General features: G+C 40.0%; 1 protein-coding gene and 2 long non-coding RNA genes across 7 annotated transcripts in view; 2 read left to right on the top strand and 1 right to left on the bottom strand.

Annotated features, from left to right (window-relative positions):
- Positions 1-18,086, bottom strand: part of LOC101021971 — a 29,910-nt gene extending 11,824 nt beyond the window's left edge. For 2 of the 4 annotated variants that reach the window (XR_004185231.1, XR_004185230.1), the window contains exons 1-3: positions 17,852-18,086; positions 14,695-14,879; positions 14,277-14,348 (exon numbers count right to left, since the gene is read on the bottom strand). This is a non-coding gene — a long non-coding RNA (uncharacterized LOC101021971). Of the gene's footprint in view, positions 1-13,259; positions 13,330-13,683; positions 13,786-13,811; positions 13,898-14,276; positions 14,349-14,694; positions 14,880-17,851 lie in introns of those variants that run through there. The other 2 variants (XR_004185229.1, XR_004185232.1) reach the window with 2 other exon arrangements.
- Positions 1-26,528, top strand: part of GABRG3 (gamma-aminobutyric acid type A receptor gamma3 subunit) — a 556,557-nt gene that overhangs the window by 168,283 nt on the left and 361,746 nt on the right. The gene's annotated exons all lie outside the window — the stretch shown is intronic.
- Positions 12,492-26,528, top strand: part of LOC103885679 — a 36,382-nt gene continuing 22,345 nt past the window's right edge. The window contains exon 1 of the long non-coding RNA XR_648927.3: positions 12,492-13,871. This is a non-coding gene — a long non-coding RNA (uncharacterized LOC103885679). The remainder of the gene's footprint in view (positions 13,872-26,528) is intronic.

Here is a 26,528-nt window from a genome sequence, read left to right as displayed (position 1 = left end):
TGATCTCAAAAGACAGTAAGACATCTCTTATTTCCACACAAAGGGCCAGGTTGTCACAGCCCAGACTAGATCCTAGGTTCAGCTCTGAGGTGCCGGGAAGATTGGGGTGTCTTTTTTTAGGTATTCACATTTCAAGGAGGTAGGAGCTGGCGACATTGGAGATATTTCCAGGGCCCTCTGGCTCCTGTGAGATTTTATTCACACATCAAAAGATTGGATTTAGGACTCAGGTCTACTGCATCTTCTAGGAGACTCCTTCAGGAGGTGCAAAGGAAAACTGCCCCCTTCCTGTTCATAAGCAATGAAAAATCAGTTTTCTCGTCCTGTACCTCTGAGGTGTCCAGGTACTCATGTAGGACAGATGACTTGGTGTCACTCTAGGGATAAGGTCTATGTCAGAAAGGGAGGGGAGTGGCAGTTAACTTCTTCTTTACCATAAAGTATTAAATAAAAAATGTGTCTCTCTGATCCTGCTGGTCCTGAACAACATGTAGCACATTCAGGATACGGTGAATGAAGACCCGACTAAAAACCCAGCAAGAGGACTGCAGAGGAATCAGTCTTGTATTCTCTTTTGGAGATCTGTGTTGCCAATGCACTGCCTTTCCTGGGCTTGTTGGCCATTTCTGCTGTGTGCTCACCCATCTCTCATCTGTCTTTGCCATTGCTTTCTGTTTTCATATACTTTAATGGGTTTTAAATATTTCTAGTTTTATTTCAGTTTATAATCCTTTTTCTTTTCTTTTTTTTTTTGAGAAAAGAAGTGAGTGAGTGGAAAAGTTTTTACACGTTCACCTTGATTTTAAAAGTATTTCAGATGTCCTCTTTTTAATTTGAATTTACATTCAGTATTTCGCAATTTATAATTTCATAATGGAACTCGAGTTTAACTCATTATATAAAATCCATATAATTTTTCCATTTTTCTTTGATAATTTATTCATTTGTTATATTTTGCTCTGATAAATACCACCCCCGTGATTCAGTTATCTCCCACCAGGTCCCTCCCACAACACGTGGGAATTGTGGGAGTACAATTCAAGATGAGATTTGGGTGGGGACACAGAGCCAACCCGTGAACACTTCAAATGAGTTTACTGTGCATGACTTTCCCCTTGGTCAAATTTAAATGGCAGTGTTTTGGGCAAGTCAGTCTTCCCTACACACCAGTGTGCTTTACCACTTCAGTTTATCCCTTCATGTTCACAGGGAAGGGTTACAGAGGATGTGTTTGTTTGTTCGTTTTGTTTTTTTTTTGAGACAGTGTCTTGTCTGTTGCCCAGACTGGAGCGCAGTGGTATGACCTTCCCAGTAGCTGGGACTACAGGTGTGCGCTACCATATCTGGCTGATTTTTGTAGCTTTTGTAGAGATGAGGTTTTGCCGTGTTGCCCAGGCTAGTCTCAAACTCCTGGGCTCAAGTGACCTGCCTGCCTCAGCCTCCCAAAATGCTAAGATTACAAGCATGAGCTGCTGCAGCTGGTAGGATGAGTATTGGGATTTATTTATGTATTTGTTTATTTTACAGTCAGTGTCTCACTCTGTCTCACTGCTGCACTAAAGTACAGTGGCACAATCATAGCTCACTGCAGCCTTGGTCTTCTGGGCTCAAGTGATCCTCCCACTTTAGCCTCCCCGGTAGCTGGGACTGCAGGCATATGCCACCACGCCTGGATAATTTTTAAAATTTTGTAGAGATGGGGGTCTCACTGTGTTGTGTAGGCTGGTCTAGAACTCTTGGCCTCAAGGAATACTCCTGCCTGAACCTCTCTAAGCACTGGGATAACAGGTGTGAGCTACCGTATCTGGCCGGGTTTTTTTATAAGAAGCAACAAGAGAGTGTAGTGCAACCCTGCCGTAAAGATTAGATTTGTCTCAGCAATGCTTGTTAGTTATTCTCACAGGTTGACATTTATTTTATTTATCAAATGAAAATTTTACCAAAGAATGCTAGCAGAGAAAAGCAAATCAAGTCATACATTCTCAATTCTCAATAAATGGAAAAGCCCAGGTGACAGGGTGATATTTCTCAATAGCATTTGAAACGATGCTGTGGAAAGCTGCGAGTATATATTTTCTATAGACTTGAAAAATGACCTTCTGCTAAAGCTGGAAGGATGTTTTGGGGGAGTGACCATAACAATAATGTAAAATGTTATATGATTCACTTTGAAATGACTGTTTCTAAAATAACAAGTTGGGTTGCTAACCAGCATTGGGTTCTTCTAAAAAACTGATTTGGATGTTTTTGTGTCCCTCTCTCAATCAATTCATAAATTTGTTGACCTTGAGGTTTGGTGTGATGAAGATAAATACACCTTCGTAGTGTAGAGAAATAACTAGAAAAGGGGAAATTTATTTCTCAGATGAAAGATAAGACAATATTTTGTTACTTTTTGGAAGATATTTTAACACAACCCAGATTGCCATTAACAAGCTTTATGAAATATTAAGAACCCTAACAGTTGGTAAGAAGAATAGAGGAGTCAAGACCCACATAATTAAGATACTCTTCCAAAAAAGCAATGACAATGCTAACGACAATTGGTAAATCATCCTTTCAAAAATTTGGAAATTAACTAAAGGCTTGCGATAATCTAAGTAGCATTTATTCAAGTAAAACATCTCAGTCTTGGGAAGGACAGTGACTGTGTGGCGTCTTAACTTCCCTCACTTTCATGACCCCCTCCCCAGCTCTGAGATCTCCTTGAAAACCAGCAGCCCACAAATCATGCTGAAAATCAGCAGCCTAGTAGCCCCTGGAGGAGGCAGCATGGGTCTGTAGTTCCCCTAAAGCAACATTCTTAGAGAATTGTCATTATTCAAACTGTCTGGTAGTTCCCAGGAAGCCACCATTCAAAGGGCATGTCTTTATTTGACCTGAATCAGCGCTCTCCAAGTACAAACAGTCTTTTCTTCAGGAGTACTTGTTGAAAACAATTATTTGTCACAACACCTGCCTTAGATGGCAATACAAGTTGGAGGAGAGAAAGCTAACCAAAAAAATTCAAAGGAAAAGCTGAGGAGTGAGATGTGCATAAGGGGTCTTTGAAAAGAAAGAACATATTCCTGGGGATCTAGAAGTTTACGTATGTGGCATATGTGCAGGGCTTTGGGCATGCCCAGTGTTATGTGCACACCCAGAAAATCCCTAAGAAGGCCCTGTGCTCTCACTTATGACTGACCTTGGAATGCTGATTGAATGCTAATACAGAATTGTAACATACCTATGTGAGAATTGAAGGTGTATTCCCGAAAAGGGTACACAGAGCAACTTGGCAAAGGCTGGGAGATTTATTACTTCTAGGCATTTAAGAAAATTTCTGCCCAACCACTAACTTAGTTAGCTAAGGTGTCAATAGCCACACATAACAAAGAATACGACCTTTACAGAATTAGTTCAGAAAAGCTATTAACAAACAAACAGAAACAAATACAGCAACAAGAAACAGGAACAACAAACCCTGGGAGAAAAAGGAATTTGATACCACAAGATTTGCCACATTATGTTACTTGAAATGTTCTGTTTCCAACCAAACATTGTGAGACAAACTAAGGAAAAATAAGGAAAGAACCATATGCAAGGAAAAAACAGTCAATAGAAACAGTCCCTAAGGAAGTTCAGTCATTGGACTCCCTAGACAAGGACTTTAAATCAGCCCTTAAGAACATTCTGCAAACTAAGAAAACCATGTATAAAGAACTAAAGAGGACCGGGCGCGGTGGCTCACGCCTGTAATTCCAGCACTTTGGGAGGCTGAGGCGGGCAGATCACGAGGTCAAGGGATCGAGACCATCCTGGCTAACACAGTGAAACCCCATCTCTACAAAAAAATACAAAAAAGTAGCTGGGTGTGGTGGCAAGCACCTGTAGTCCCAGCTACTTGGGAGGCTGAGGCAGGAGAATGGCTTGAACCCAGGAGACGGAGCTTGCAGTGAGCTGAGATCGTGCCACTGCACTTCAGCCTGGGCTCTGTCTCAAAAAAACAAACAAACAAAAACAACAATGACAAAAACTAGTAAAGGTAACTAAAAAAGGTAAATACAATTCCCCCACCATATGAATTTATTCTTATTTGTTTTATTTTTTCTCCTATCAAAATTAAAAACAGCTGCATAAAGCAACAATTACATTCTCTGTTGATGGACATCATAATGTAAAATGATTGAGTTGGTATGATAACAGCAGAAAAGTAAAGAGGGATGGAGCTGTATAATGCAAAGTTTTTGTAAATTGTTAAAATTACGTTGATTATGCGAGCTAGGTTATTGTAAATTAAGATGTTATTTGTAATTCCCAGGGCAGCAACTAAGAAAATAACTAAAAAATAATGTAGTAAAATAAAGTACAAGGGGATTAAAATGATACACTATACAATATTAATTTAACACAAAAGAAGGCAATAGTAAAGGAATAGAACAAAAAAGACATAAGATATATAATAAATAGCAAAATGCAGATATAAATTCTACCTTATTCATAATTACATTAAATGTAAATAGTTTAAATGTTGCAATCAAAAGGCAGAGATTGGCAGAATGGCTTTTAAAAAATATGACCCATATATATGTTGTTTATGAATGACGGTTTCAATTCAAAGACACAAATAAGTTGTAAATGAAAGGACAGAAGGAAGATGTACCTTGGCAACAGTACTAAAAGAGAGCTGGGGTTGCTGTATTAATATTGGACAAAGTAGACTTTAACACTACAGGAGGCAAAAAAGATATACATGTATCTTATATGTGTGTATAATGTTAATGTATATAATGTTAATGTATATAATGAGAAATGAGTCAATTCATCAAGAACACATAATAAATATAAACTTACAAGCACCTAAACAAGAGAGCCTTAAAATATATGAAGCAAAAATGGACAGAATTGAAGGGAGAAATAGATAATGCTAAAATAGTGGTTGACTTGTTCAATACCTCAATTTCAATACTAGTAAGAACAAGTAGAAGATTAACAAGGATAGAATATTTGAACAACACTCTAAAACAACTAGACCTAACAAACATCTGTACAACCCAATGACACTGGAATACATATTCTTTTCAAGTGTATTGTAATTCTCCTTTATTCTCTGGGTGAGTGGGGGACACAATTGTATATTATGCCATTAAATAAGTTTTAAGAAATTTGAAATAATTGAAAACATACTAAGTGTCTTTCCCATTCAAAGTGGAATGAAATGGGAAATCAACAACAGAAAGAAATTTGGAGAATTCACAAATATGTGAAAATTAAACAGTATACACCGAAATAACAAGTGGGTCAAATCAGAAACCATAAGGAAATTGGAAAACACTTTGAAATTTAAAAATACAGAAACACAATATGCTAGAACTTATGAGATGCTGCAACGGAAGTGCTTGATAAATAGGTAGTTGCAAATGCCTATTTTTAAAAAGTAAGATTTCAAATAAATAACTTTACCTTTCTCCTTAAGCAACTAGAAAAAGAAGAGAAAAATAATCCAAAGCAAGCAGAAAAAAGAAATAATAAAGATTACGTGAGAAATAAATGAAAAAAGAACAGAAAGCAATAAAAAATTAACAAAACCAAAAGTTGGTTTTTTGAAAAGATCAACAAAATTGACAAACTCTTCGCTACACCGATCAAGAGAAAAAGAGAGTAGATGCACATTACTTAATTAGGGAATGAAAGAGGAGACACTACTACTAACTTCATGGAGGGGGGTGAAAGAATTACAAAGGAATACTTTGATTATTAGATTATAATCTATAATATTTAGATTATCACCTAAATTAGATGCAATTAATTTATTAATCTTAATTAGATGCAATAAACAAATTTCTAGAAAGACACAAACTACGAAAACTGAATGGAGAAAAAGTAAAATCTAGAAAGGCTCATAACATAAAGAGGTTTATTTTAGTAACCAGAAATCTTACCATTGAGTAAACTGTAGACCTAAATGGCTTTGCTAGTGAATTTTACCAAACCTTTTAACAAGGCTTAACACTATTCTTTGACAAGCTTTTCCTAAAAATTGAAGAGAAAGGAATGCTTCCAAGCTAATTGTATGAGGCCAATATTATCTTGATCTCCAAGCCAAAGATATCACAAAAAATGAAAACTACAAATCAACACCTCATACAAATACAAATACTGTTGCAAAGATTCTCAACAAAACACAAGCAGTCTGAATCCAGCAACGTACAATATTGATTATACACCAGTGACCAAGTAGTATCTAAAAAATGCAAGGATGGTTCAACATAAAAAAATCATTCTATGTAATACTCTGTATTCATAGAATAGGCACAAAAATAACAATCATTGCTATGGGCAGAAAAAAACATTTGACAAAATTAAGCGTTCTTCCGTGATATAAACATCCAACATACTGAGAACAGAAGGTAACTTCCTCAACCCAATAAATGTAATCTATGAAAAATCCACAACTAACATCATACTTAATAATAAAAGACTAAAAGTGTCCATCCTAAGATCAGGAACAAGGTAAGAATGTTGCTGTCACCATTTCTATTCATAATTTTATTGGAGGTTCTACCTAGTGCAGTTAGGCATCTATTAATAATTAAAATTATAAAAGTCCTATTTTTGGAAAGAGGGAAGTAAATATTTGCAGATGACATGCTCTTGCATATAAAAAATTAAAAGCATCTACCCCCTCCAAAAGACATTAAAATAATGAATGAGTTCAGCAAAGTTGCAGGATACAAGATCAATATAAACAAAACTTATTGAATTTTATACATTTGCAATGAACACTGAAAATTAAGATAATAATTTCATTTACAGTAGTATCAAAAATGTTAAAATATTCAGGAATAAATTTAACAAAGTAAGCATAAAAGATTTATATACTAGGAACTAAAATATTATTGAAACAAATTAAAAATCTAAATAAATGGAAAGACAACTCATGTTCATGGACTGGAAGACTTAACATTGTGAAGATGATAATAGCTCCAAATTGATCTAGATTCAGTAGAATCCCCGTCAAAATCTCAGCCTCTTTTTTTTGCAGAAATTGACAAGCTACTCCAAAAATGTGTATGGAAATTGTAAGCAATCCATAATAGCAAAAATAGTCTTGCAAAATAACAAAGTTGGAGGATTGACAATTTGCATTTTCTGAATCTACTGCAAAACTACTGCAGTTGAGACAATGTGATGCTGGTATAAGGATAGGCATATGCATAAATGGGATAGAATTGAACATCCAGAAATAAACTCTTACATTTATGGTTATATCACATCTCAGATTCTCTTGTAGAACCTCTGGAAGGAGGACAACCCTGCCAACACCTTGATTTTTGACCAGGGCTCAAGATAATTTACTGGGGAAAAGTAGTCTGGCTTTCCTCTAGGCTTTTGTTTCATTTGAAACAAGGATAAGTACCATCCGGACAGCACCTACCTTAGAAGCTAGCCGTAAATACTCAAAAGGATAAAGTTTTAAGTGCTTGGTTTAGAATTTAACATATACTAAGCAGACATTTATTACTACTGTGTGATCTTGGGCAAGTAGATTAATCTCTGATTTTCAGATTTACTGTGCGTAAAGTAAGTGTAATATCTTTCTTACAAGAGTAACCTGAGATAATGTTAGAAACTCAATAACTACCCCTTACTCTTCCTTCCTAAAGGTGTCCAGATGTGATATAACCATCATTTAGATGTTTCTTTTGGAAATAGGAAGAGTTGACCTTCTTTCTTTCCTTTTTATCACATTTATTTTTTGTTCTAATTATAAAAGTGATATATTTTTAAATACAGAGGAAAAAATGTGAACCTGTTTACACCAAACCATTAAAGTCATTTTCCTTTGGGGAGTGAAAGTGGCAAAATGGGTGTTTTCATTTTGAACCTTATTGTGCTTGTGTAGTGTTTGAATATTTTACAACCAAGTATTACTTTAAGAATTAAAAAATGCCTGTATACTATAAAGCAATATTAACACGTTTTTATTTTATCTAGTTCAGCATTTCTCAAAATGTATTCCATAGGCAATAGTTAACAAGATGTTTCCATGAAAAAAAATGTGAAGGTGGGCTGGCTGGCTTCCATTGTCAAATAATTTTGGAAATGCTGTTAAAACACATTTGTTCTTCTCTAGGGCACTCGCAACAACTTCTGTCAACTACACTAATCCCAGTGAAAATACAAAATGATTTTGCTACTAACCCTTGCCATTTTTCCATGTAACTCCTACTCACTTATGAGAAGGCACTTTGTGAATTACCTGTGCACTTCACCATTCGTAAGTACCTCACACAATTTGTTACCGGCAGAGTGCAGATGAGGGACCTGAGTTTTCAGCCTGACTACTTACAGCCCACTCTTCTGACTCTGTTAAATGCAGTCTTTAGTAGCAGGGGGATGGGGGATACCTGGAAAGGAACAGGCACTTCAGAGAAGAGGGAGTTTGGTCAAGCTGCTGAATTGACTGTGAGTTCTCAGAGGGAGGAGTTGAGCAGGGATTTTACTGGGTGCTCAGGTAATGATGAAGAAATCCTGCAAAACATCTCATTTCCAGATTTACTGATTTTCCCAAGATAGCTGAGATGGGTTTGTAAAAATTAAACATTTTATTTTGGGATAGCTATAGCTTTATATACAGAAGCGAAAAATGATACAGGGATTCCTCTGTAGCCTTTACCCACTTTCTCTCAATGATGACATCTTTCAAAACTACACTACGGTATCACAGCTAGGATGTTGACGTTGGTAAAGTCAAGATAGATAGATCCTGTTCACTGCAGGGTCTGTCATGTTGCCCTTTTATGACCACAAACATTTCCTTTATGCTCTCACTCCCTGCTTAACTCCTGGCAACCACTAATCTGTCCTCCATTTTTAAATTTTGTTAATTAAAGAATATGACACAAAGGAAATTACACAGACTGCCACCTTTTGGGACTGTTTCTTTTTAATCAACATCTTTCTCTGGAGCTTGATCCAGGTTATTGTGAATATCAATAGATGGTTACTTTTTATTGCTGAGTAGTATTCCATAGTGTGGTGGGCAGAATAATAGCCTACCTAAAGATATTCATGATCTGATCATCAGAACCTGTGAATGTCTTGTGTTATATGGAAAAAAAGACTTTGATGGTGTGATTTGGTTAAGAATCTTGAGATGGAAACATGACCCTGAATTTCTTGGTTGACCTAACGTATCACAAGGGTCTTTATCAGGGAAAGAGAGTAAAAGGAGAGTCAGAAAAATCAATGTGAAAGGAAAGCAGAGGCCAGAGTGATTCTGTGTTAGATTAACTGGACCCAAATGGAAGAAGGAGACCCTGACTCAAGGACTGCAGGAGGCCTCTAAAACCAGAAAAGGCAAGGAAATAGATTTTCCCCTAGCACCTCCAGAAGGAACACGGTCTAGACGACACCTTGGTTGAAGCCCTTTTGGGCGCTGTGTTAAGTTCTGAGAACACTTTATCTATTCTAGGTACCTAGTCCTTTGTTGGATATGTGGTTTGCAAATATCTCTAGTCTGTAGCTTGTCTTGACATCCTCTTAGCAAAGTTTTTCATACAGCAAATTTTCTAATTTTGATGAAGTCTAACCTGTTAACTGATCTTTTTATGGGTCGTGCTTTTAGAGACAGTAGACTTTTTCTTATAGGCCTAAATTGCAAATATTTTCTCCCGTAGTTTTCCTAAAGGTTTTGTAGTTTTATTAATTCTGTGATACATTTTGAATTATTTTTTTATATAGGTCAAGGTTAATTTTTTAAAAAATGAATGTCCAGTTTTTCCAGCACAATTTGTTTCCTCCATGAATCCCTTTTATGCCTTTGTCAAAAATGAGTTGGGCATATATTTGTGGATGGAGGTCTTTTTGGGTTCTCCATTCTGTTTTATTTATCCATTGTTTTCCTCCACCAGTACCACAAGCTTTTGTTTACCATAGGTATTTATAATTCTTGAATTAGGTAAATTAATTCCTCCAACCTTACTTTTTAAAAATTTTTAAAAATTGGTTTTGCTATTCCTGTTCTTTTGCAAATCTCCATTTAGTGTGATCGTCTCTGTTTCTACAGAAAGCTTGCTGGAATTTTGATAGAATTTTAATTAAACCTGTCTATCAATTTGCAGAGAATTCAGATCTGTCTTATGTTGAGTTGTTGAAGTCATAAAAACCATCTGTCTTTCAGTGATTTTAGATCTTCTTTGATTTTTTCATCAGCATTAAATGTCTTTTCATATCTTTTGTCCTTTTTCTAACTGGATTTTTTACAACATGAAAAATCATTTTGTTCTTTGCATATTCTAGATATGATTTCTGTAAGTGCTTTTCAGCAATTATTTGACACCAGTGGAGTGTCTTACAATTCAATTTTTCTTTTATAGTTTTACATTTAAATCTATGATCGTTTTTGAGTTAATTTTTGTATAAGATCTGAGGTGTAAGTCAAGTTTCACATTTTTGCTTATGAATATCTGATTATTTCAGATAGTTATTAAGATTATCTTTTTTTCATTGAGTTGTCTTTGCCTCTTTATAAAAAATCACTTAGCTATTTTTGTGTGGGCAATTTCTAGGTTCTCTGTTCTGTTCCATTGATCTATGTGTCTGTCCCTCTGATAATACCACACAGTGTCAGTTACTGTAGCTATACAATAGGCTATAATATCTGGTAGGGTGATTCTTCCCACACTCTTCTTTTTCAGCATTGTTTTAGGTACTTTGCTTTTACCTATAAGTTTTAGAATAATTGTAGCTCTATATACACAATATTTTGAAATAATTTTTATACAATTTGTGTTAAACTTAACACATTAGTTTGGAAAGACATCTTTACTATATTTAGTCTTCTAATCCGTGAACATGGAATATCTTTTTATTTAGATCTTCTTTGATTTCTTTCATCAGCATTTTGTAATTTTCAACATATATATTCTCGACATTTTTTTTTTCGGTTTTCTGGCTTCTTTCAGTATTTTCTCTTATTCTTTGGTATTCTGAAGTTTGCTTACATTACCCATCTGTTCTAGTATGTTGTGTACTTCTTTAATTAGAGTCCCTTATATTAATTGTAGCTATTTTAAATTCTCTGATAATTCCAAAATCTGTGTCATATCTGAATCAGTCTACTCTGATGCTTGCTTTCTGTCTTCAGATTGTGTTTTCTCTTGCATTTTGACATCACTTGTAAATTTTAGGTGAAAGGAAGACATGATACACCAGTAATAGGAAGTGAGGCAAATAGGCCATTTGTGTGAGGCTTTATGTTAACCTTACTAGGAGTTGGGCTGTGCTTAGTATTTGCTGCAGTATAGGTAACAGGGACTCCAAGTTCTTTATTTTTGCCTCCCTTTCCTGTGGCTTCCTTAAGAATCCCTCCTCATATAGAATCTGTACCTTGCAGGTCTTTTAGCTGCAAATTAATGTCATTTATTATATTGGAGCCCTGTTGATATGTGGTATGGCATGGTGAGGGGGAAAAGTTCTATTATCTTATGACCAAATTTGTCTTTTAGTGGCCCTGTATCTTCAGGCTGACTAAATTTTGGTCAAGCAGAGAATCTTTTTCAGTGCCTTTTATTTCTTTCTGTTGCCTTATTGCACTGGCTAGATCTTCTAGTACTATGATGAATGAGAGTTGAGAGTGGACATCCCTGAACTGCTACTGATCTCAAGGGGGGAAATATTCAGTAACTCACCATTACCTGGAATGTTAACTGTATGTTGCAGATGTTTATCAAGTTGAGGAAGTTCTCCTCTGTTCAGTTTGCTGAGAAGTTTTACTAAGAATGGGTGTTGCGTTTTGTTTGATACTTGCTCTGCGTTGTGACTGATCCAATCAGAAAGCCTGTTAATGTGGAAGATTATATTGATTGATTTTTTAAATATTGAACCAGCCAGGAATCCTTGGAATAAACCCCATGTGATCATTGTATATAATTTTTTTTATATGTTGCTGAATTCTGTTTGTTAATATGTATCTTTAAGGTTTATGCACATATATTCATGAGGAATATTGGTTTATACTTTTTTTTGTCCTTGTCTATATTGTTTTGATACCAGGATGATGGGGCTTCATAAAATTAATTAAATTTAGCAATGTTCCTTCCTTATCTGTTTTCTGGAAGAGATTGTATATAATTTGTATTAATTATATTTTTAATGTTTGGTAGAATTCTGCTGTAATTGACACACTTTCTGTCAATTTGTTAGTACTTTTTCATCCTTACTCTCTTTCCATTCTTCCTGGACTTCCATGACACGAATACTAGATCTTTTGTCTGACTGGTCTCTGAGACTCTGTTTATTTTTTCAGTCTATTTTCTTGCTGTTTTTTCAGATTGTGCAGTTTCTGTTGTTTTATATTAAGTTCCACTGCTTCTTTCCTCTTTCCTCAGTTCTGCTGCTGAATGCACTAGTGAAAGTTTTTAAAAATTATTTTTGTCACCAACTCTTTTAGTGCTAAGATTTTCATTGGGGTCTTTTTTGCATCTTCTATTGAGAATTTGTTTCTTTGCTGAGCCTTTTTATTTTTTCGTTTGTCTCAAGCATATTAGTAATTGATTGTTGAAGCATTTTTGTGATGACTGCTTTTATCTTTTATTATTTTTAAAAATCTTTGCCACATAATTCTAACATCTCTCTCTCCTTGTAGATGTCAACTGATTGTCTTTTTTTCTTCAGTTTGAGATCTTTCTGGTTCTTGGTAGAATGGGCTGAATGTTTTTCAGTTGAAACCTGAATATTTCAGATATTATTTTATGCAACAGTGTGTCTTATTTAAGCTGTCTGTTTTGGCTTTCTTCAACAGCACTCTGGTGAAAAGGGGGTTGGAGTTCATCACTTCCAGGTGGCTATAGAAGTCCAGGTTCCATCCTTGTGTCTATTGACCCTTGGAGGCTGTCTCCTAATCATTGCTGGATAGGGAGGGAGTTCTAGCTTCCCTCTAGGCTCCTGCAGATAGTGCACCGGCTGGACAGGTATGAGTACCTGTTTCCATGGTCTCCAACTATATCATTAGGAGAGGAAGCTCATTATTGTTTAGAGGAAATCAAACTCCTGTCTCCCTCATCAGCACTCTCTGAAACCACCTTAGTTGAGGGATGGGTGCCTTATTGTAGCCCAGTAAGGGTAGAATTCAGGGCTCCTTGCTGAGCCTCTGTGAGCAAGGCAGGTCCACCATTTTAGCTATTCTGTTCAGCTAGAAAAGAGTGATTATTGTTTAAAAGTATTCTGTCTTGTTAGGATGCCCCTTTTCTTGTCCTTTAACTAGAGAGAGCAGGCTTCTTTTGAGAATTTTTTAAATTCACATGCATTAGTGTGTCTGAGTTTTTAGCTTCTTCAGTTCCAAATCTGAGATGAAAAGAAAAGAAAAGAAAACCCAAGATACTCATTACCATGTCATCCCTTGGGTCCTGATGCCCTAGCTGGTCTGCCTCTTCTCTAATTCTCACAGTCCTTTTATGATTGTTTTACATATAATATCCAGGGATTTTAGTTGCACTTAGCAAGAAAAGTAGGGACAGGTATCCAAAATATTTGGGTCATGAACATTTGGAACTTACAGATATGATTACAGATGGAATTCAGTGGCATGGAGTGTTTTCCTGTCTTTTACAGGCTTATTTGCCACAACTGATTTCTAAGCAGTTCATGCTTTGAAGAAGTCCACACCTGACAAGTCATTTCTTCCCATCATTTTCCTACCTGCCTCTGACATATGTGCAGAATGACATTATTTTCTAAAAGCATGCTGCAGGAGATGAAGACTGCCTCCCCCAGCCTCAAGTCCAACAGATAATCATATTTCTGAAGTGGAAGAGAAGAATATGTTATTGGAAAAATTATTTGCACTTGCAGGTAGAGAGTATTGCACCATAAAGAATGAAGCACAGGTAACTTGAATTCAGTTGCTGCATGTCTGGAATGGAAGAGTGGAAACTTATATTTGGGAGGAGAAAAAGACTGAATTCTTTTTAAAAATTATAGTTTGCAAACTCATAAGATCTATCTAGGGTTAAAAAAATCCGTAGGGCACTGAAGTTTTATTCCCTTGTGATAGTTTTCCCCATAATAGTTGGTAATATATGAAATATAAGTTTCTCATGATTCAAATACAGGAATCACAAGCTAAAGAAAAGCCAGTAATAGTTTGCCATTTGACAACAGTGGATTAAAAATAATAGACTTGAATTCTTTTAGGCTCATCCCATATTTCATATGTCCCCTGTTGTCTATACCCCTGCCTTTCACACATTTTGTTACCAACCTGAACTTTACAAAGCACATGAGATACTTACCTTTGTGCTCAAGTCAATCCCGAGCTTGGAGAGTAGACAGACAGGTTCCAACTCTAGTCTGGCCATTACTACCTATGTGAGACCAGGTAAGTTATCAGTCTAAGCTCCTTACCTATACACCGAGGGAAATAATATCACCTGCCTTAGCGATAGTTCTTATGCAGACATATTGCAATATCGATGCGTAAGTGCTCACCATCATAATCATTACTGTAGTGAGATATCACAACAGACAGGGCAGAATATTAGACTGTGCACAGTGTCAGAAGTTCTGGTGTTTGATAGCAGCTCCCCACATGTCCTGTCCATGGAGGTCCCTTGCTGAATATAAATGACAACCAGCTTGTTCCATGTGCACTCATTCATGCTGCATGGAGTCCTGCCTCACTTTCCTGAGTGAAGTGGGTGGTGGTCTTACCTTCTTAGTCAGCTCACAAGTGCTTCCTGGGCATCCACTTCTATACACAGGCTCTGGCTCCTGGCTGTTAAACAGTGAACCAGACCATGAGCTGGCTCTTCGGGTTTTTTCCCTTTGCTTTCTTGGGTCAGATGAAGTTTTCAGGTGGGAGGAACTTCAGGGTGCAGGTGAAAGGGGAAATACAGCTGCGAGGAATAAGACCTGAGCTGAAAGCTATTTAATACATGGAAAACGGTCTGATTGATTTAGGGTAGTAGATTACACCAGGACAGAGAGAGAGGAGGGAGATGAAATATACCTGGATCTGTAAATTAGACACTGAAGGACATTGTGCAACAGTGGGTGGACCGCACCCATGGAGGGGGGGTGTGTCAAGTCTGTCCTCTGTAAGTCAGACACTGAAGGACATTGTGCAGCAGTGGGTGGACCGCACCCATGGGGGGGGGGGTGTCAAGTCTGTCCTCTGGTGCTGAGCCCGTCAATTAAAACCCAAACTGATCCTGTACCTGAGAGTCCATGAAGAAGTGACTCTTAAAGATGATTTTCCCTTATTCCATGTTTGTTTTGAAGTGATTTTTCATTTACTCTCAAATTATACCTGTAAATACTGTTTACATTTGCTTTATGTTAAAGATTTTGTGCAATTATAGCAGTAATTAAAAGGAATTACAATAATCATCCCTGTTTTCATAAGATTTCTATGTGAGAGAGACAAATTATTTTATCTTCACCATGGACCTGGGGTGAGTTTCTTTGTAAATAATGTGCCAAGGGTAAGAATAAACTGCTATGTAGCTAAATTAAAAATTTAATAACAAGTGAATGACATTATTGTCAAATATTAAAAAAGGGAAAATAAAACCTTCATTATTTCCATGATAAACCATGTCATTTGGGGAATACCTCCATGTTAGGTGAACATATCTTACAGCTGAAATTTTTCATATGGCAAATTACTACCTGAATATTTATCTAGAGAATGGTCTCTCGTTTCACTCTAGTTTGAAAGGTGTTGTCTTTAAAGCCATCATGTTTCTCACCCATACACACTGCCCACCTGTTTCCACCAAAGTGCTGTACTTCATCAGCCACAGGCCATTGTAGTAAGGAAGTCACGTGCAGTGTTCTCTCCACACTGCTCACTTTGCTATAGCACCTACCAAGGACTTTATTTTTTATTTCCTCCTCCTCCTTCCTCCTCCACGCCCTCCTCCTCCATGTTCTACTATAAAGTTTATATTTATTTAAGCAATTTAATTTTTATGGTTAAAATAATAAGATAATACTGAAAGACTTAAAAAGAAAAATACAGGCCAGAATGGTGGTTCATGCCTGTAATCCCAGCACTTTGGAAGTACGAGGCAGGTGAATCACTTGAGCTCAGGAGTTCAAGACGAACCTGGCCAACGTGGTGAAACCCTGTCTCTACTAAAATTACAAAATTTGGCCAAGTGTGCTGGCGTGCACTTGTAAACCTAGCTACTGAGGAGGCTGAGGCATAAGAATCGCTTGAACCTAGGAGGTGGTTTGCAGTGATCTGAGATTGCACCACTGCACTTCAGCCTGAGTGACAGAGTGAGACTCCATCTCCAAAAAAAAAAAAAAAAAAATCTCCCTCCATCCTGCCTGAACCTGGGTCACTTTCCATTTCCATTCTTTAAGGAATTTCTTCTCTTATTTCCGTGATGTTCCTAGTAATATCCTTATATGAACACTTGATTATTCATTCTCAGCTACATTGATGCCCCTCCTTGAAACATTAGACTTTCCCTCTCTTACACTCTACGCTTCCTCCCCTTGTGTTCCCCCCGCCCACCTCCCAAAGCAATCCTGAACCAAGATTTGGTCAGATACACATTCCCTGCTTACAGTGTTACAGTCATATAATTACTGAACTTGCAGAATGTCCCAGTGTGACCTGCTTACCTTTTGGGGAGAAGGTCGCATAGATTATGTTTGTCCAGAAGGCGATTAACTCCCTTTGAAAGAAAATAATGTCTGACATCCAAGCACTGTAGTGTTTTTTTGGCAGCTCGGATGGAAGCACACAGCCCTCTCCATGGGTTGGATGGCTTTAGCCAGCCTCCATGGCCAGAGTGCCTGATCGCTCTCCCTCCCATTCCCACAGGGCTGCCTGCCACGGCAGCCCACCTGAACCCCTCACTGTCATCCTGCAAGACCCTCCTGCTCTTTCTGGGTGGACTCCCTGGTTTCCTGGACCAGGTCTTCCCAGTCTCGGTCATTCTGCTTCCTTACTTTGGTGGAGAATATTCTCCAGGAATCTTCTGAGGAATGTTGCATGGACGGTAACTTTGTGAATGGGTAGAAAATAATTTCCCCCGAGAGTTGTGCAAACATTGATCCACTGCTTGTGGGTGAGTTCTGGGCCATCTTTCCTTAGGTCAGTCTGATTGTGAGCTGCTTCTTGTCCCAGCCCCGTTTATCCTCAGCCACAACCAGAAAGGTCTTCTCCCTTTTATTCTGAAATTTCAAATGGTAGTATTTCTGATTTTCTTTTTATTATGCCAAGGACTAGGCAAGTCTTAACTATATGTAAAGTCAAGTCGTTTGATTGTTCAGATTGTTTGGTATTATTTCTTTGATAATTCTTTTATGTTACTACTTTTCTCTTTTATAAGGCTTCTCTTTTTGGTTTTATACTGGTTTTTGGGAAATCCCTTCAAATTTACCTTCTAACTACTGATTTTTTAAAAAAAATTTCTGAAGGATCTTTCTAATACTTAGGATGTTTCTTTTTTACAGCATCCTCCCATTATTTCAATGACCCAGTAACTTTTTTTTCTCTTTCGGAGGATCTTAACCATAGTTTCTGGAAGTATTCTTCTGGTCTCACATTGCTTCCATTTGTTCTGGAGTACATCATTCATGATACAGCGTTTCCCCACTGGCCTCTCATTAATAAGTACATATGAAACACTCATAAGCTGGTTGGAAGTTCTCTGTGGGCCTCATATTAGGATGAAGACTGGGATTTCAGACAGGTACTGCTTGTTAGGATTTCCAGGTCTTTTTACTTTGGCTTGTTAATTTCCCCAGATGGAAGATTTTTTTTTTCTATTAATTTGTTGCCTGGGAAGTTGCAAACCTACAGACAAAATGCTGGGAGCCTATCAAGGAAAGGGGCTGGTGCACCCACCTGTTGTCTCTGTATGTCACTGAATCCAGGGTCTCTGAGTCCGCCTCCAGTCACCAGCTCTGTGGCTTGGGAATCTTGAGTTCTAACCCTTTCTTCTGTTTTGGACCCATTGTATGTAACTACTTAGAGATACATGGAACCTCCAACTCCTGTGGTGCTTCAGAGTTTCCCCTGTCAAAACCTGTGGTGGTCTGAGATGTTACCTTACTTGAAAGCTAGTAAGTTGGCCTGCCATAGTGTCATGGGTTCTGGAAGAAGACAAGAGATGCCTAGGTCAGAGACAAAGGGCATTGTTATACAGCAGGCATTGTGAGCTTCATGTTTGCCTCTGTTCTCCTTGCCCCCCCAAGTTCTATGGGGGCAGTGTGAAACAGTCAACAGTTTGTGCCACAGCAGAGGAACCCTGAACTTAGGAAACCTCCATCTTTTATAATGTCTGTTTCATTTTTTAATGATGCTTTTTAATGAAGAAAAGCTCTTAAAGAAGTTCAATTTGCATGCCAATGTTTTTTCTTTTATGTTTAGTGTTTTTGTTGTCCTATTTACAAGATATTTGCTTATTTAAAAGTCATATACATTTGTATTTGCTTTTTTCTTAAAATTTGAATGTGGTAGCATTTTGAGTATATTAGCATTCACATTTTGGTCTATAATTCACTTCAAATTAATTTTTACTTGTGGTATGAGGTAAGAGTCAGGGTTCGTGTTTTTCTCTTTGTATTGATATCTAGTTACTACAGGAGCACATATTAGAAAAATTAGTTTAAAGCATGTGCAGAATCTTAAAGACCAGGAGGGTGATACTGTAGTTAATATATCACTGCTTCTATAAACTAAAGGATGTGAAACCTAATGCAGCTGCCATTATTGTGTGCTACCAAATGACAGGCTCTTAAAGGGAAACAAAGATAAAAGATATCCTCCCTGTCTTTAAGGAACTTAAAAATATATGCATAGAGATAAACTTTACCCATACACTGTAATGTTATTTGTAAAAGTGAAGGGAAAAGTTATGCAGTAAAACTGATAACATGATTCTCTAAGACTGTTTACAGCTTATTAGTACTGAAGTTGTCCCATCTGACCCAACATATCCGGGGATGCTTAGGAAAAATTAAGGATATAGGAAGAATTGTGTATTATGACATATTGAGGAATTTCCTGGGAGAGAGCCCAACCCAAGGAAAGCTGTGCCCAGGAAAGATGAACTTGATTCATTAGCAAAGCTTTGGTCCACAGAGTTAGGGATCATTCTGAGTGTAGCATATGGTACTCTGTTCTCTCCTTGGGTACCTGAGAAGGAGGTGGTAGGGGGAAAGCTAAAGTTATTTCACTGAAATCATGGTAAGGTATTGGTGTGGTAAAGCAGCCATACTTTTGGCCTTCTTACATACGGGTCTGTACAAAAGGATAAAGTGAATGTCTCCTCCCTGTGCCACTGGGCAGCTTTGGTCCTCGTGGGCTACATGGAATGGTAGTGGCACCTTTTCAACGTGGTAGGCAGGTGCCAGATTGGATGCAGTACCTGGCGGTAATGGATATCAGTGGTATCCAATGGAGAAACACGCCAAATGGAAAAGGGAGTGCCTAGCGTTTTCTGGAATAGGAGTAGAGAAAGAAAATGGGCATCACATGGTGACTGGTCAGAGACTGGACTGGGCTTGCTCCTTAGCATGTGGGAAGCATCCTCTGATGCCCCGAGATACAGCTGATGAGCTGAAGAAACACTGGCAGGAGGTATGAGGGTTCTGCATTCACGGTTGGGATAAGGGACCAGCAGAAAAGTAGCTTGCACACATGAGGGTAAGGCAGCATCATTGTTTTTAGAATTTAAAACATTGACATCCTCCTCCTTATTTGATCTTAGTAACAACCCCAGGGACTGCAGCTGTTTTCTAAAACAAAGAGCTCCACGTGATCACATGGAGGTTATGAGATTCACCTGTAATCTTAGTAGGTGACCCAGCTCTGGAGCCTGGGCTGGTGGCCTTCACTTTCACTCTATTCTTCTTGCCCTCGCCAGTCTCAGTGTCCCATGTGGCTGCTCCCCCCATTACCTCTCAGCTCCCCGGATCCACCTGCCTACCAAGCCCCGTCCCAGACAAACTCTACTGAAACACACCTCTCACCATGTCTCATTTCTGCTCAGTATCCTCAGAGACTCCCACTGCCCTCTAAATTAAATCTAGGCTGGGCACCGTGGCTCATGCCTGTAGTTCCAACACTTTGGAAAACCAAGGAGGGAGGATTTCTTGAGGGCAGGACTTGAGTTCAGCCTGGGCAGCTTAGCCTCAGCCTCCCAGTAGCTAGGACTGCAGGCACACATCACTCTGCCCAGCTAATTTTCCTGTTTTTTGTATAGACGGGCCTTGCTCTGCTGCCCTGGCTCCAGAGTGGGGTCACCTACTAAGATTGTCGGCAAATCTCATAACCTCCATGTGATCACGTGGAGCATTTCGGTTTAGAAAACGGCTGCAATCTCTTGGGCTGTTAATAGGATCAAATAGTTAATAAGAGGCCGAGACCAGAAGATCGGTTGAACCCAGGAGTTTGAGGTTACAGTGAGCCTGGGATTGTACCACTGCACCCCAGTGAGACCCCGTCTCATAAATACGTAAGTCAGTGCTTCTCAGCATGGTGGCCATATCCACACACCATTTTTTAATCTCTGACTCTCTTTTATTCTCCAGCCAAACTCAGTGATTTCAATTTTCCAAACCTCTTGAGCATCCCCAAAACTTTTGTGAAGTTACCTCTCCTAATGCAAGCATCACTCTCTACCACGCGTGAGTGGGCTTGCTTGTCTTAACCATTCCACGAAGTGAACGTCTGTGTGGCAGGGAACGTGCAGGTCTTCTGGGCACTTCTCCTCTGCAGGGGCTGGGAGGGCCTGTGAGGGGGCCGCTGTCACTCAGCTGCACTTAGGAGCGGACCAATTCAGTTACGGGGGGATAGGAAGAAGGAAATGTCAGAGGGACCCATGTCCACGTCCGCAGGCAAATTTTGTTGGCATTACACATAGAATAAATTAGAATGCTTCACACATAAACATTCCAAAATTATTTTCCCACTTTTACTTTGAAAATGTTCAAATGTAAAGAAAAGCTGAAAGAGTAGTATAATAGACACCTATTTACCCTTTACCTGGATTCACTGATTGTTATCCTTTACCACATTTACTGTCTCTCCAAACACACACACACACACACACACACACACACACACACACACACACAGCTTCTCTGTTGCTAATTCTTTGAAAGTAAGTTGCAGACATTACATGTCAGCCCTGAATATTTCACATGTACCACCTAAGAATGAAAACATTCCCCTGCATCCTCATAATACAGTAAATCAAAGTTGTCATTTAGTATCAAATCCACAGTCCAAAAATACTGCCACCCCTAATATTACTATTAATCGGTATTAGCACATTGGTGTTGGTATTAGCACACAGGACAAATACTGCTACTGGGTTCTCAGTTGCAGCTGAGAGATCTTTCATAGCTGTGTTGGTTTGATCCAGGAATCAAAGCTTCACCCTTGACATTTTTACTTGTTGTGTCTCTTCAGGCTCTTTTGATCTAGATGGGCGCCCTCCTATTCAATTTGATGTATTTGTCATGGCATTTACTTTCCTGAAGATTCCCGGGCAGTGATCTGTTAGACGGGTAAAATGTCCGGCATTCTGCAATGTCTCATTCCTCTTATCATGATGAGGTTTACGTGGAACCTTTTGTGGCAGTAATATCACATTGGTGAAATCATTTTAAACATTAGGTATCAAGTATTGCACTGACTACTGTTTTGAAAGGGGGTCTTTGCGTCATAATCTGTACACATTCATTAGTTCTTTATGAACTAAGGAAGTGATGTTAACACAGGTGGGCTTTCTCTCAGTGGACAGTGATGTCTCTCGTGTCAAGCGACGTTGCTTCATGAGGTGTTTAGAAAGGCAGGTCCAAAAGCAGATCAGTAATCAATCTTGGATAAGAACTTTTTTAAAACCATTCATATACGTCTTCTCCAAGACATCTAGGATGGCAAAAGTGCTTCTAAATATTTTTACTGGCGACACTTGAAAAAATATAGAATTAAGAATTTGACATACCAAAAACTGATGGTTCTTGAGATCAACCATTCAGGGCTATTTAGTTGCTTCTCCTAGATAATTTTCTTTCCTTTTTGCCTGATGTGAGGCAGGTGGAGTAGGGCTTCATGCCAGAATACCTTGTAACGAGTATTAGACAGCAGTGCTGGGGAGGTCACCTAACCCAGCATTCCAACTCCGCCCAGCCGCTAGTCCCCACCAAGCGCATGATGACCTCCATGACACAGCCTCTGTGTCAGAGCATCTTTGACTGTTGAAATGCTGGAAAATTCTGTGTGAAAATGTCTTGACTCTTTCACTGGTCAGTCCAGGTTCTAATTCTTGTCATGCTTTGTCCACCTTAAAACCTTCAAACATCTGAAGATTGCTCTTATGTTCTCCAGAGATGTTCTTCTCCAGTGTCAGCATCCTGAGCTCCTTCTGCCTTTCCTCCTCAATCTCCCAAGTGCATGCTTTCTGCTTACTTTCTCCTTAACATGTGTGCTCTAGCATTCTGTCTCCCCTCTCTTCCTTTCTCTCTACAGTTCTTTCCTCACACGTTTATTTAAGTCTGCCATGCACACGTCATGCCTGTGAAAACCGAGACGAACTGCTGGTCCTTAGGGAGCTCACCAGTCAATGAGGGGAGGATCAGGCCAGCAGAGGATGCTAATGACAGCGAGATGGCACCTGTCTGGGGCATCTGTCACACCTGTCGCAAAGGAGGAGGTGGTCGCTAGCCCTAGAGGAAGAAAAGGCAACCTCAGTATTGGAGGAGTGGCTGTTTTCTAGGGAGGGGTGGGCGTGGCATAAGTCCAAGGAGGGGGAGATAGAAGAAGACATGCAAAACTACAAAGCTGGGGAGAGCAAGATACCAGAGAGGGGGATGGGGTGGGACGCAGCGAACCAGCACAGTGAGCCTTCTGAGCCTTTCTCGGTGGCTCTGAGTACGTCTTTAGGCAATGCGAAGCTTGCGGAATGAGATTCACATTAGAGAGTAGTAACAGGGACAGACACACCTTTTATTTTAGAAGGAAATGGGATGGAAAATGCACCCATATCCGTCTCCATATGAGACAGTGAACTTTCTCAGCTAATGTTCACTTATAACAGAAGGGGCAAGGTACAAAAAGAAGTTCTCCTTTTCTTTGAACAGTTTTTCTTATAGTATCTCAGCTGATTGCAAATAGAATATCACCATTAATTCCATTTTATTATTGATTTGCTCTTTTGAAAAATCAATTTAAGAAATGCCCTAGTGTGGACAACACCTGTCTTCTTTTTGGGTTTTAGAGTGGCTTGTTATTTTGTAGGAAGAGTGAAGGTGTTTCTGTCTCCTTCTTCCTGGTTTGAGGACTCTTCAGGGGAGCCTCTAGGGTATTAAAGGTCTTGCAGGGAGGCCCCTGCCTGCACCCTGGCTTGGCCCATACATGAAGGCCCTGTGTGGAATAATGCCTTTCAGCCCCCATGACTCACAGCCCACCCCTTACACCAACAGGCACCAGCCACACCTGTGATGTTGCAGCTTCCTGCAAGGAACTGGGATTGGAGTGGCAAAGTAAACAGCTCCTGCTGTTTCCTGGGGAATGAAGACACTCCACTTATTATTACAAATAGATTATGCAAATAAAATCACAATGTTACCCAGTGCAGCAAAGAAATCCATTATACTGCAGGGTGCATGTCTCAACGCAAAGAAAAAGCACTGAGTTCCTTAGCACATATTTTAAAGAGATGATAGGATGTCTCTTCTGGCCTGAAACCCACTCCCTTGTCACCTCCGAGGACTTCATGTTGCAACAAGACTATTGAAAACCAAAGAGAAACAGAGCCTTATTCTCCCTGGGTTTAACTCTCTTGCTCAGTGTGACCTGCATTAATTTTGCTCAGCTCTTCTGAGTAAATACTTCTTCAGCGATCAGCCCCTCTCTCCAGGCCGTCTCACGTAGAGCAGGGGCTGTCTTCTCATGGCTGTGTCCCCAGCTCCTGCACACCCAAAGCTTAGTCTCTGTGCTCCGTGCCTGTTGGCTGGGTGAATGGCTGAAGGGATGACTGCAGATAGCCCATGCCCGAGGTCCCCTGGGCCTCATCTGTCATGGGCCCCCTGATTCTTTTCCTCTCCTTCCTCATCTGCTAAAGTAAGAAGTACATTTGTCTTTTGTCCTTTAGAGCACTTGGCCGTTTGAAAAGTGCTTTCTCTCCCTGGACTTATCTGACTGTAGCTCCCGTGAGAAAGGCAGGGTGGACATTACCAAAATTAAAACCAAGACATCCTGGCTGGGCTCAGCTTAGCTGTGCTCACTGTCTGCTTCAGCACTGCCCGCATATGGTGGGTGGCTCAGAGTGAGGCTATTGTCCTTAGTTAACAGAGGCTAAAACTCATCAGATTTTTAAAATAACATAAATCCTTCCACCTACTACTAGTTGGAGTTCAAAAATGAGAACCCTCCCAAGGGTGCCCACCTGGAGTGCTCCAGAGGAAAGACAAAGCGGAAGAAACGGCTGCTCCTCCTCCGATGTCCTCACTCCAGCTTGACCTCCCAGCTGTGCAGGCCTCCCCTCCGTCCTCAAGCCTGGTGAGGTGCGCACTGGGAGAAAAGCTTCCACCTGGAAAGAAAGTGACTCCCTCTGACTGCACTGCTTTGGCTGCCAGGGTCTGTAGGGAAGGAGCGGCTGCACCCCATGGCAGCGCTCAAGGTGGTGCGATCAGGGCGATCCCTGGTACTGTTTACCCTGCACAGTGTGCAGGAGCACAGGCCCTGGCACCTGGGACTGCAGAAGAGGCTCCCTCGCAGTCAGATGCCCACTAGGAGAGCAGGAGCAATGGAGGGACCCGGCCCGACCCTCACTCTGACACCAGCTGTGTAGCCATAGGAAGGTGACTCAGGGGACTATGGGAAAAGCAGCACTTGGTCATAAAGCTGTTGTGAGTGATCTCTGAGAGCCTTTCTAAAGAAGCTCAGTTAAAAAAAAAAAAAAAAAAAAAGGAAAACAGACATCTCCCAGTACATGGCTCGATGTCCAAACCGCTTGCTGTCACGGGGGAGCAGCTGGAGTTGAGAATGTGCTCATGCGGTGTGAGCCTTTGAAGGCTGCAGCTCTCATTTCCTCAGGTGGAAGCTGTCACTCAGTCAATCATGCCGAAACTCTCATTCAACACCTAAGTTCCCTCCACCACTCCCCAGCAGGTCTGAACACACGCTGTGATTAGGCAAGTCCCCCTGTGAAAGGCACAAAGTTCAGCTGTTTAGGTAAGAAGTTTCCCCTTCTGTTTTTTCTTAGGACCCCTGTATAGTCTGAATGTTTGTGACACCTCCCCCAAGAAAGTTCACACCATAAAACCTATCAACAGAATGAACTGTCACCCCAGAGTCAGCCCATCAACACAGTAGCACCTAAGGTGGTGTGGTAGGAGGTGGGAACTTTGGGAGGTGGTAGGTCCCGGGGGGAGCCTTCGTGAACGGGATTATTTCCCTCAAAAAGAAACTTCTAAAAGACACCTTACCCCTTCCACCATGCGGGGACACAGCAGCTGCTGATAGCTTGATCTTGGGCTTCTCAGCCTTCAGAGTGATGAGAAATAAATTTCTGTTGTTTATAAGTCCCCTAGTCCATGTTATTCTGTCATAGCAGACTGCACGGACTAAGAAAACCATTCTAGCCAAGTTCTTGCAGAGGAATTAAGCCCAGGCCTGAGGAGAGAGCCGTGCAGCCATGACCTAATGTGTTTGGCAGTCAGGTCCTTCTTACCCTTTGTTAATGAGTCTATTAGAATAGATAACTGAGCACGCAATAGGCATGTGGGCCAAGTACTGTGCCAAGGGCTGGGGGTGCAATGGTGAGAAATAGACATGGGCCCTTGTCATTGTGGAGCAAGACAAGGGCAGGGAAGAGCCACTAGTCTCATATTCACAGAAAACATACTTGTAGATATTGGTCAGTGCTATATACAGATGTCAAGAAATGCACAATGGGAGAATTTATCTGATAAGTAAAGGCAGAGTAGCCTTCCCTGGATAAGTGCTGGGTGTGTTGGAACCTGGAGGAGTATCAGGAGTTGAGCAAGTGAATTGTACTTGGGAGTGGAAGAGCGCTTCCTGGGGAGGGAGGAGGAATACCTTGCAAAGGTGTGAGACTGGGGAAGCTGGGCCCATTGGAGGAACTGATTGAAGGCCAGTGAGTGAAAGGAGTTGAGGGACGAGAAGCATGTTGGTTGATGGGTCTGGAAAGGTAGGTTAGGGATAGATCATTTGGGCCTGGTGAGTGCCGAGGGCTATGGGAACCATCTGAGGGAAGGGCATGGTGATGCAATGTGATCAAAACTGTGCTGCTGACATTTCCCATGGAGGTCACACACGAGAGGAGCTGCAGCTGATGACCAGCAACAGCATATGCTCCCATCCCTGTGGGACAGCGCAGGCTTTTTAGATAGCCACCCTCTCGGCCACTCCATCTCGGCAGGTTCAGGTTGCCATAACAGAATACCATGGTCTGGGAGGCTTGGACAAAGGACATTTATTTCTCACAGCTCTTGAAAACTGGGAAAATCATACTTAAATTACTGAAAGACAAAGATCCAAAAGCAGC

Source organism: Papio anubis, chromosome 7 (assembly GCF_008728515.1).
Source record: "Papio anubis isolate 15944 chromosome 7, Panubis1.0, whole genome shotgun sequence".
NCBI lineage: Eukaryota > Metazoa > Chordata > Mammalia > Primates > Cercopithecidae > Papio > Papio anubis.
Note: the sequence above shows the minus strand (reverse complement) of the source record. Positions and strands in the feature narration are given on the sequence as shown.